The sequence below is a fragment of the Halichoerus grypus genome, chromosome 8 (assembly GCF_964656455.1).
Source record: "Halichoerus grypus chromosome 8, mHalGry1.hap1.1, whole genome shotgun sequence".
Lineage (NCBI taxonomy): Eukaryota > Metazoa > Chordata > Mammalia > Carnivora > Phocidae > Halichoerus > Halichoerus grypus.
In genome coordinates, this window is record NC_135719.1 from 25102871 (window position 1) to 25114331 (window position 11461).

Sequence of the window (11461 nt, forward strand, 5' to 3'; positions counted from 1 at the left end):
TTAATAGACAAATATAATGGAAACTAGGGGGGCAAAGTGGCCACTGATTTTCAAACTTTAGATAGTCTCCTACCACCTTGATGACTGTTAGCATATCTGTGTTCTGCCTACAATATTAACTTTTTCTTTAAGACTACAACTTTTTAAAAACCTAATACTTACTTCAGCTTCACCCTAATAAATAATCAGTGATATTATGGGTTTGATGTCATATTTTCTCCAATACACATTAAAATAAAAACAGAAGTATTAATATTTTAAAAGTTGGTCTGTGTTCCACCTAGTATCACATTAGGCGTCACCAATTGTAAACACTGCATACCTTGGGAAATTCTAAATTTGAGGAATGTCTGATGTCCATTTTTAACCATGATCCACCATCTAGAGAGATTTTATCAGGTTTTACTTTCTATAGTTTATATTCTGACAAAGTAGGCATTTTCCCTAAAAATAAAATTAGAATATTCTATATGCTTCTTAAAACTTCTCCCTAGAAATTCTGGGACCCTCTTCAATAAGTGGGTATGGTCCTGCAGCCACCCCTTACCACCAGTCAAACGAATCACTGAATATTGCACAGAATGAATTCAGGTGCACAGTAGAAGTGAGAAAGGAAGTGAAGGGAAGGATAAGAAGAAGTACTGAAAGAAATAATTACAACTTGAGAGCTGCTTGGATGTAAAAATTAAAGAAGGGAGATAGTCAACACTGACTCTGACATTTTCATCCAGGAACTCTAGATAGGCATCGGCCCACTACGGCATGGGCCAAGTGCTGCCCACTGTTTGTTTTTATAAATAAAGCTTTCTTGGAACACAACACAATAATAACATATTATCTATGGCCACTTTTGTACTACAACGGCAGAGGTGAGTATTTGTGACAGAAACCTTATCGCTCTCAAAGCCTAAATTGTTTACTGTCTGGCCCTTTACAGAAAAAGTTTACTGATCCCTAAGACACAGTGATGCCATGGACAGTAGTGAGTAAAGGGGAATGGTCACTTTGATAAGACAATCAATTTGGTTTCCCAGGTCAAATTTGAGGCTGTGGGAGAAACTTTATATAAGAATGTCAAACTTAGAAGTTAGAAATATATTGGGTCACCCAGCTGGCTCAGTAGAGCATGTGATGCTTGATCTCAGGGTCTTGAGTTCAAGCCCCACATTGGGCATAGGGCTTACTTAAAAAAATTTAAAAAATAAAAAGTTGAAAATATATCACTAGTTCTGAGTGACATCTTTTTAAAGATCATATTTTTTCCTTTCCTTTTTAAAACAATTAGTAACTTATTCCATGCCTACATACAAATAGGATTTGAGATGGCTAGAGGTGAGTGTTGGAGCAGTTAGACAGGACATAGTTACCAAGGTAAAGTGTGGCCACTCCTTAATAATCCAAAATAGAGCTTTACAGTTTAACCAAGAAGGAAGAAAGTGGGAGCTTTTCTTTCCTTCATGAAATAATATAGAATGAAAACATGAGAGAGGGAAGAAACTAGCTGAAGGCCAGGCTGTGAGAAAGTTACAGAGGCCAATCTATCCCAGCAAAACTCATTCCTGGGTAGCCCTTCAAAACGTGAAAGGCTAATCCTTCCATTCAACATCTAAGCTTTGCTTAAACCCCACTGTACAGAGACTCCGTGTTATCTCTGATGCCAAGATGGTGGCTGAGATTTTTTCTAATACGTTCTTGACTTAAGCTTTCTTTCTTTTCTATTCATCCCACTGGTTGATGATTTGATCATTTCAGTTAGTGTTGTGGTCTATAAAAAGAGCAGGAGATTGGGAGGGGGAATCTGTGATTCTAGAAGCTGCGCTGGCCCAACTACTCATGGAATTTGGGCAATACCAACAACTGACATTTATGTAACACTTTATGCTTTCCCATATTTTACCTTCTGTGGCCCTTACCACAGCCATGTGAGGTATGGAGGAAGGTATGATTTATCCCTATTTTATAGCTGAGGACAATGAAGCTGACAGAAGCTAAATTACTTGTCCAATGTCACACAGGCAGAATCAGGACCTGGGTCTTCTAATAATTTGGTGGTTTCTCACCACATCATCCCGACTTTCCAATGAAAGTCTTTAGCACTGGGAAGCAAATACTCTTGCTTTGGAAACCTAAGACTGCATTTTAAAAAGTAATCATACGCTTTTATAACCAGGAAATGTGACCTCTTCAACAGATTTAACCACACTTTCTTATCTTCTACTTAGGGGAGGCAGAGATGAAATTTTAGAAGCTACCCAAGTAATATGTTCTGTAATATTTGCTATTCTGGGCCTTGAACCGAGTGCTAAACTTTGAAATTGAGCTGATTTTTCTTTCTTTTTTGGCTTAACTGTAAAAAGTGGTTTGTCTCATGTTGCCTATAATATTAAATCCTTAAAACAGCAATTATAATCCAAGCACTCACAGACTGGATCTAACTTGCACATGCTTTTTTTTTTCCTTTTTGGCCAGAGAGTGAAAAAAATTAAGCCATTATTTTAAAATTAGAAGTTTCACAGACCTGTACCTCTGAAACAAATAATATATGTTAAAAAAAAAAAAGAAGAAGAAGAAGAAGAAGAATAGCAGGAGGGGAAAAACGAAGGGGGGGAAATCGGAGGGGGAGACGAACCACGAGAGACTATGGAGTCTGAGAAACAAACTGAGGGTTCTAGAGAGGAGGGAGTGGGGGGATGGGTTAGCCTGGTGATGGGTATTAAAGAGGGCACGTATTGAATGGAGCACTGGGTGTTATATGCAAATAATGAACCATGGAACACTACATGAAAAACTAATGATGTAATGTATGGTGACTAACATAACATAATAAAAAAAAAGTTTCACATATGTGTAAAGATCTAGCTTTTGGGATTTCTGGCTTCCTATGAAAACTCAAAACACCTTCCACACTGGGCCAATGTCATCACCGGCAACACCAGCGAGGGGGGAATGGCAGAAGCCTTGAGGTGTCAGCAGCTACCATTCCTACCGCTCCTGGACACGAAGCAGCAAAGTAATGGCCATTTGTCATTGCTCCCGTGTTGCTTTTTTTCTCATTGTAAAGAACCATACCTGGTTCTTTACATGGTGAAAGGCTGACACAAAGGGATGTGGTTTTCCCAGCCCCATGCCACTTGCCACTCATTTCCTAAATGCAATCTAACCTAAATTACCATCACTTACATAAGATTGTCAGATACATCACTATTTTATAACCACTAAGAATAGAACAACACTGCTACTACATGATGACTGGCCATCAAATGTAACATGCATTCCAATTTCAGAGATGTTTAAACACCAAAATGTGCATCTCTGAGCCCATTAAATGAATCATGTTACCTGCCTGGCTTCTGGAAACATTTGAATCCAGGACCTTGCTTTTAATTATGTGTCTGTTTCCATGTGTGCTGCATCTTACAGGAACATCTGCAGCACAAAGACATACTCTTCAGTTCACTTACTTGGAGCTACATGCTTATCATCAGCCACTTTTCTTTTCTTTGTAATAGCCATAGCTGGGGGTTAAATTTTCATTAGAAATCAGCCCAGGCCCCACACACCACCCTCTCCCTGCCAGCCTTGGGGAAAGCTTCCCAGGCCTCTCAATCAGTGCCCACAACTGCCAGTCAGACATATCCAATCAATTGATGCTATTCCTTCTGCCAGACCTGTCCAGCGGAATGCTGAAGCACATGATCAGCCTCAGATCTAAATGGGAGAAGAAGTCTGAAGTGGGGTCTCAGTCTTCCATTTCCAAGAGGTGATGTTCAAAAACTTAATAACGGGTATAGCAGGAGGACCAACCAATCTATATAGATGGCAACTATGCTGGAACTAGGTTCAGAAGGTCCCCTGCTGTTACAGGTGTTAACCAGTAGGTGCTGACTTGTTGGGGGGATGTAGGGAGGCTTGAGGGAGGGGCAGGAGCCCCCAGGGCAGTGGCTCCTGGGAAATAACAACCATTGTGACTGTATGACAGTGTACTAGTTAAAAAGCAACTTTGCCCATATGTAAGCTGAGGCATCAAAAAGCCGTGAGATGGAAAAACATCCTAGAAGGATACAAAATACCAAAACCGAATTAAAAGGAAATAAAAAAATCTGAATAGAACCATAACAAGTAAATAATTTAACAATTTAAAATATTTACACAAAGCTAAGCCCAGGCCAAGATGGCTTCAGTGGTAGAGGCACCTGGGTGGCTCTGTCGTTAAGTGTCTGCCTTCGCCTCAGGTCATGATCCCGGGGTCCTGGGATCGAGCCCCACATCAGGCTCCCTGCTTGGTGGGAAGCCTGCTTCTCCCACTTCCCCTGCTTGTGTTCCCTCTCTCTCTGTGTCTCTCTCTGTCAAATAAATAAATAAAATCTTTATTTAAAAAAAAAAGATGGCTTCAGTGATAAATCCTACTAAATCTTTAAAGAAGTAATATGAATCTTTTGCAAACTCTATCTGAAAATAGAGGAGGGAATCCCTTCCAACTCATTCTGTGAGGCCAATATTATCCTGATACCAAAGCCAGACAAAGATGTAATAACACAATAAACCAATATCTTTATGATTATAAACACAAAAAGTCCTCAACAAAATATTAGAAAACCAAATCAAGCAACATATAAAAAGGATTACACATTATGACCAAGGGGGATTTATCCCACGAATGTAAAGTCAGTTTAACATCTGAAATCACTAATGTAATACACCATATTAACAGAAGAGAGGGCAAAAACTGCATGATCATTTTAATAAACGCAGAAAAAAACATTTGGCAAAATCCAACACCTACTCATGATAAAACTTCCTTAACCTGATAAAGGGCTAATAAAAACTTTAAAAAAACCTAACGCTAACATCACACTTAATGGTGTATGTTTGAATGCTTCTCTTTTAAGACTGAAAACAAGGCAAGGATGTTTGCTGTCACCACTTGTATTTAAGACTATAATGAATATTCTAGTCAGTGTAATAAAGCAGGAAAAAGAAATAAAAGGCATGCAGATTAGAAAGGAAGAAATAAAATTTTATTATTGGCATGATTTTATATGTAGAAAATTTTAAGGGAGACACCACACACACACACACACAAACACAGACCCCAAAACAAAATGAAAACAACAGCAAAATCCTACCAGAACTATTAAGCAATTTCAGCAAGGTCACAGGATACAAAATAAACAAAAATTGAATATCTATCAATCTGAAAATGAAATTAAGAAAACATTTCCATTCACAGTTGCATCAAAAAGAATAAAATACTTAGGAATACATTTCACAAAAGAAGTACAAAACTTTTACACTGAAAATTATACAACATTGCTGAAAGAAATCAAAGGAGACCTGAATGAGATACATTCTATGTTCATGGATTAGAAGCCTTAATATTATTAAGATAGCAATACCCCCCAAGTTGATCTATAGATTTTATATAACCCCTATCAAAATCCCAGCTGCCTTTTTTCTTTTTTTTTTCAGAATTTGACCTTAAATGTATATGGAACTGTAAAAGACCCAGAATAGTTAAAACATTCTGAAAAAGAACAAAGCTGGAGGACTCACACTTCCCATTTTTAAAACTTACTACAAAGCTACAGTAATCAAAATAGTGTGGTACTGGCGTAAGGACTAACTAACAGATTAATGGAATAGGATTGAGAGTCCAGAAATAAACTTCTACATTTATAGTCAATTATTTTTTGACAAGAGTACCAGGTAATTCAATGGGGACAGAATAGTCCTTTCAATAAATGATGTTGGAACAACTGGATAGGTGCATGCAAATTAACAAAGTTGGGCCCCTACCTCACACCATATGCAAAAATGAACTCCAACTGGATTAAAGACCTAAAAGTAAGAGCTAAAACTGTAAATCTCTTAGGAAACAAAGGGCTATGTATGAGCTTGGGTTAGACAAAGATTTCTTATGTACAATACCAAAGGCACAACTGATAAAAGAAAAAGATAAACTGGACTTCATCAAAATTAAAAACTTTTGTTGTTTCAAAAGACACCATCATGAAAGTTAAAACAACTCACAAAATAGGAGAATATATTTGCAAATATTTGTAGATATAGCACATATTTGATAATGGGATTTTAATGCAAAATACGTAACAAACACAATTCAATAAGACAAATAACCCAAGTAAACAATAGGCAAAAGATTTGAAAAGACAATTTACCAAAGATATATGAATGACTAATAAGCTCATGAAATGTTCAAAATCACTAGTCATTAGGAAAATGAAAATCAAAACTATAATGAGAACTACTTCACACCCACCAGAATGACTGTAATCAAAGAGACAGACAATAAGAAGCACTGGCAAGGATGTAGCAAAACTGGACCCCTCAAACACCACTCGTGGAAAGTAAAATTGTACAGTCACTTTAGAATGAGTAATTCCTCACAAAGTCAAACATACATAGAATTACCCATAAATCAGCAATTCCATGCCTAGGTACATACCCAAGAGACTGAAAACACCTGATCACACAAAGACTTGTACACATCTTCATAGAAGCATTATTTATAATAGCTAAAAACTGAAAGCAATCCAAATGTCCATCAACCGGTGAATGGATAAACAAAATGTGGTATATTGTACGTCCGGCAGAATATTATTTGGCAGTGAAAAGGAACGTACTGATACAAGCTACAACATGGATAAACTTTAAAAACTTTATGCTATGTGAAAGCCAGATGCAAAGACCACATATTGTATGATGCCATTTACATTAAATGTCCAGAAAAGGCAAACCTATAGAAACAAAGTTTAATAGTGATTGTCTGGGCCTGGGTAGGAATGGGAGTGCCTGCAAATGGGCACAAAGAATCTTTTTAGAGTGATGCAAATTTTCTAAAATTCGCATGTGGTAATACTTGCCCAACTTTGTAAATTTTCTAAAAAATCATTGAGTTGTAGCCTTAAAATGAGTGAATTTTATGGTATGTAAATAACACCTCACTAAAGCTATTAAAAATAGCTATGAAACCACAATGCAGTTTTATGTGTAATTCTGGCTTTTAAATATCTATGACTATAAGACTTTTTATTTATTTATTATTTATTTTATTATTTTTCTTAAAGATTTTATTTATTCATTTGAGAGAGTGAGAGAGAGAGAGAGAGAGAAAGAATGAGTACGGGAGGGGCAGAGGGAGAAGGAGAAGCGACAACCTGCTAAGCAGGGAGCCCCACACAGGCCTCCACCCCATGACCCACAAGATCATGACCTGAGCCAAAGGCAGGCACTTAACTGAATGAACCACCCAGGTGCCCCTATAAGATTTTTCTAAGTTAGGTCAGCCCCAAAGATAATGTGGCAGAGGCTCCCAAATCTTGAAAAGCAATCCTAAATTAATATTATGGTTCTATGAATAAATAGATCAAATGCATTAGTGCCTGGCACCTATTGGGCCTCAATAAATGTTTACTGGATGAACAATTAAACAATCTTCCTGGTGTGATTTTTCTCTCCAAATACCTCATACACCTGATACCTGAAACTCAGTTACTTAGGACAATTTTTTTTTAAACTAAAGAAAACTTAAATAAATGCAATGTCCCCAGAGGAAAACCTGCTAACAGTGGGGTGGGCAGGATTCGATGGGCTAAAATGAGGTAACATATTAACTCCTTCATGCTACTGACTCACTTGGTTTAGGAGTAGGGCTTGGGGAGTGGGAATATGTGATTCACAGAGTGACTCAGAGATCCAAGCTGACCAAGCTTTAACGAACAGGAGTCACGGCAGACCAAGAGATTGGAAACCTGTGGATGATCTTTTCACCACCATTGGCCAGAAGTGACACAGGCCACCTGTGCTAACATTTCTTTTTTTCTCTGCACTGCAGAAGGCTAGGATATACAGGGGAATAAAGAGATATTTGAGTAGATTTGATGAGCATTGCAGCCCACCACATCAGTCATCTGCAGCAGGGGACCCTGTCTCAGAGTTATTTGCCAGAACCAAATTTTCCTCCTTCTGGGTCCACCTAAGTAAGAACCACTGATCAACGACTTAGGATCCTTTGAAGCAAGTTTTGAGTCAGGAGACAAACACCCTGCTTGGTGTCTCTGAAGCACTCTGCTTTTTTTTGCGGGGGGAGCTAATCCTTGATTCACTTTTATTTACTCAACACTAAGTAAAGTATCTGGTACATGGTGGCAACTCACTGAGTGTATGTAATTTAGTTTCATCTCAGAGAAACAGGTCAAGTGAAAGCCTACCGTCTGAGTAAGAACTCCTCCCATCCTCCCATAGTGTTCTTCAATCATAAGGTTGTTTTTTTGCTTTTTTTTGTTGTTGTTGAAATTCCTTCAATTCAGTTAGATAGAACCAAGAAACACACTTAAATCCTGAGGCAAAAGGAGCAAGAACGGATCCAAGGTGAATAAATAACAATCATGGTTACTGTTAACTGCACCACCACTACCACCACACTTAGTAAAATTTGTATTTGTACCACTAAACAAAAAAATAAGCTCAGTGCTTTAGAAGAATACAAGGCAATGCCTTAACATTTGTTAATCCACCATGGGAAAGTGAAGTTACTTGGATAAAATCTCTTACGAGTCTGCGACCAATCTGTACTTCATTATTTACAGTATTTAATCCTTTAATTTCCAGTCTCTGTTCTTGGAACCACCTTAATTTACATTATCAGTTTAATCTTTTCCCATTACTACTTTCATTAGGTCTCACTCCTGCTGAAAACCCAGGACCAAACCCTTTAATTCTGGCAATTTTGACTCTTCATGTAACTTCTTATGAACTTTTTGCCTTAAAAAACAACAACAACAAACCAAGGGCCCAAATGAAGCCTGTGCTGCAGTCTGAGCCAATTATTTTTTAAGCTTGCACATACTTGCTAACAACTCATCCACTACCTGGGATGCCACTTACCTTCTTTTTGATCTACTGAAATTTTGCCTATTGCTCAGGACTGAATTGGTCGTAAGCTCACTGTGAAGCTCGCCCTGAATAGTTCAGCTCACACTGATCTACACTCTTGAAGCACCTGTGGTCTACAATATGCATCTATGCATCAAGAACTGTCCAGAAGGGGCGCCTGGGGGCTCAGTCGGTTAAGCAACTGCCTTCGGCTCAAGTCGTGATCCTGGAGTCCAGGGATGGAGTCCCACATTGGGCTCCCTGTTGGGTGGGGAGCCTGCTTCTCCCTCTGGCCGTCCCCCCTCTCATCCTCTCTCTCCGTCTCTCTCTCTCAAATAAATACTTAAAAAAAAAAAAAACTGTCCAGAAGTTTTGACTTAAATGTTTTGAGCCTCATTTTCCCAGCTAGAGTATGAGCTTGAGGGACTTAATTTTATTATTTTATATCCCCATGTAACAGAAGTCATTCAAGAAATATTTATTGCATACCTACTATAAGTTATGCCCTGTAGAGATATAGATGTGCCACTAAGTATATTTGTTAGTTGAATTAATACCTGAAGAATCTTTAAGGTGCTGTATTTTGGAATTTTATATTGGGCCGAGTCCTAAAAAAGTATTATGTTGCTATTTCAAATATAAGTTATTCTTGTTTATCAGTATTTTCCTGAACTTTCATGTTTTAGTTTTAATGAAAATCTCATTTTGAAAATATAAATGTTGGATTTCTTTTTTGAGAATTTATCCTTACGTTAATTACCTACTGATTCTGCTTCATATAACAATATTATGTTTTCCTTGGTCATTAGCAGATTTGTCTCTGAATTTCCTAATCTACAAAAATACAAAATTTGGATCGAAAGCTGATTCTAATGTTCTTTTCTATCTTCTGATAGATGAATTGTCTATTATGCTAGGTATAATATACAAAAAATACCCATTTCACTTAAAAATTACAATAATATTACGATGTGTCCCTTTAAATTCGTATTAATGCAACAAAAACAAACCACGGCTTTTTAGGGTATATAATAATCTATAATTATTCTTATTACCTTGTTCCCTTTACCATTCAAAAATCCACTGATTATTTGGAAATAACATTCTTCCAACCCCACCCTAAAAACACTTTCTGAAAACTCCTCTTCCTGCCACTCTTAGATTGTGCCTGTATGTTAAATTCTCCTTTGACGCTTATTCCTTCAAAACTATCGAAAAACGGGAAAAGTTTCTTTAACTCTCAAATCTCTGTGTCGTAAAATCCTTTGTTAGATTTACCCCATACGCAGGAGAGGTTCTCCGTTTCCTTTTCCAGCGAATTACACAGTTGTCTCGGCAGCCTGATTTGCCAGTTTGGTTCCCGCTGTATCAGTTTGTGATTCTTTGTACAGATTAATAACCATGAAAAAGTCTAAAGCAGGGCAGTTCCAGAGTAAATTATAGCAGTCTTTTCCCGTAAAGCAATCTGGCACTTCGCAAAACTCCAGGCGAAGAATGAATGATAGAGCATGCACCAATAGGGAGTGGAGAACAGTATTTTGTGGAAGTTTGCAACCCAATCCTGGGGAGCCAGAGGTGGGAATTTTAAAATGGGGTTGTTTTTTTCTTGGAATTTTCTTAAAGTGGTATCGCTGCCTGTTGATGTTAAAGTTTGTCAAAGACTGCAAAATCGCTAGCTTAAAGAATTTTGAGTGACTGTTTTGAGTGAAGCAAGATGTGAAAATAGACACACATTCAAATGGCCATTCCGACACATAGAATCACGTGGCTATTTTTGTGTCAGTTTAGGGGCGTAGAAGTCATTGGAAGATGATTCATTTTTTATGATCAAACATCAGATGTTAAATTAATGCGTTAAAATATTTCATGTTTTTAAGAAATGAAAACTACGTGGCTAACATTGATTGCTTTAAAATTTTGTCATTCTATTGTTAATCATTTGGGGGTCACTTTCCAATATTAGGAGCAATTTTATTATTTGGGTCGATCCTTAACACCCTATTTTTGTTTTTACACAAACTGTAGGTTTCCTCATTATAAGCCTAGCAAAAAGTTCTTAAGTACTACAAATTCTTAGGTATTGAGAAATGTGTATCAAAGTTCTTAGAGCTACATGACATTCCCCATGCCATATACTTCAGTAACTTCTGAAGACCAGGTTTAATAAATAGGAAATTAGTATTTCATTATAACTCGTATCTTGTTTTGGAGCAGGTGTTATTCTTATTTAGTATAACTCTGCTTTTTAGATTATTCATCTCTAACAGTAATTAAATAAACCAACGGGAAACTAGTTATAAAGGCAAGGTTGCTTGACAATGCATCACTAATAAATTAACAGCAAGCTTTTCAAAGAACAATGACAGCAGTTTCATGAGGGGAAGTTTAAAAAACTCTTCATTTCAGAAAGTTGCCATATTAACAAAATATTTAAAAAATAAAATTGTTTTAAAAATGTTCCCTAACAATGTTTGGAATTCTTTTCTTTTTACCAGTATAAAGCTCTCTTCCTTTGATGTCTCCTTCCGCTGACATAGGAATTTTCGTCTTAAAGAAATATTTATTGACG

The 11461-nt window shown here is 37.2% G+C and overlaps 1 protein-coding gene across 6 annotated transcripts in view; it reads right to left on the reverse strand.

The window, feature by feature from the left end:
- Positions 1-10372, reverse strand: part of TTC23 (tetratricopeptide repeat domain 23) — a 101165-nt gene extending 90793 nt beyond the window's left edge. For 3 of the 6 annotated variants that reach the window (XM_078078947.1, XM_078078942.1, XM_078078946.1), the window contains exon 1: positions 10171-10372. The gene's annotated coding sequence lies outside the window, so the exon portion shown is untranslated. Of the gene's footprint in view, positions 1-3461; positions 3510-8228; positions 8358-9947; positions 10127-10170 lie in introns of those variants that run through there. The other 3 variants (XM_078078943.1, XM_078078945.1, XM_078078944.1) reach the window with 3 other exon arrangements.
- Positions 10373-11461: the final 1089 nt, after the last annotated feature.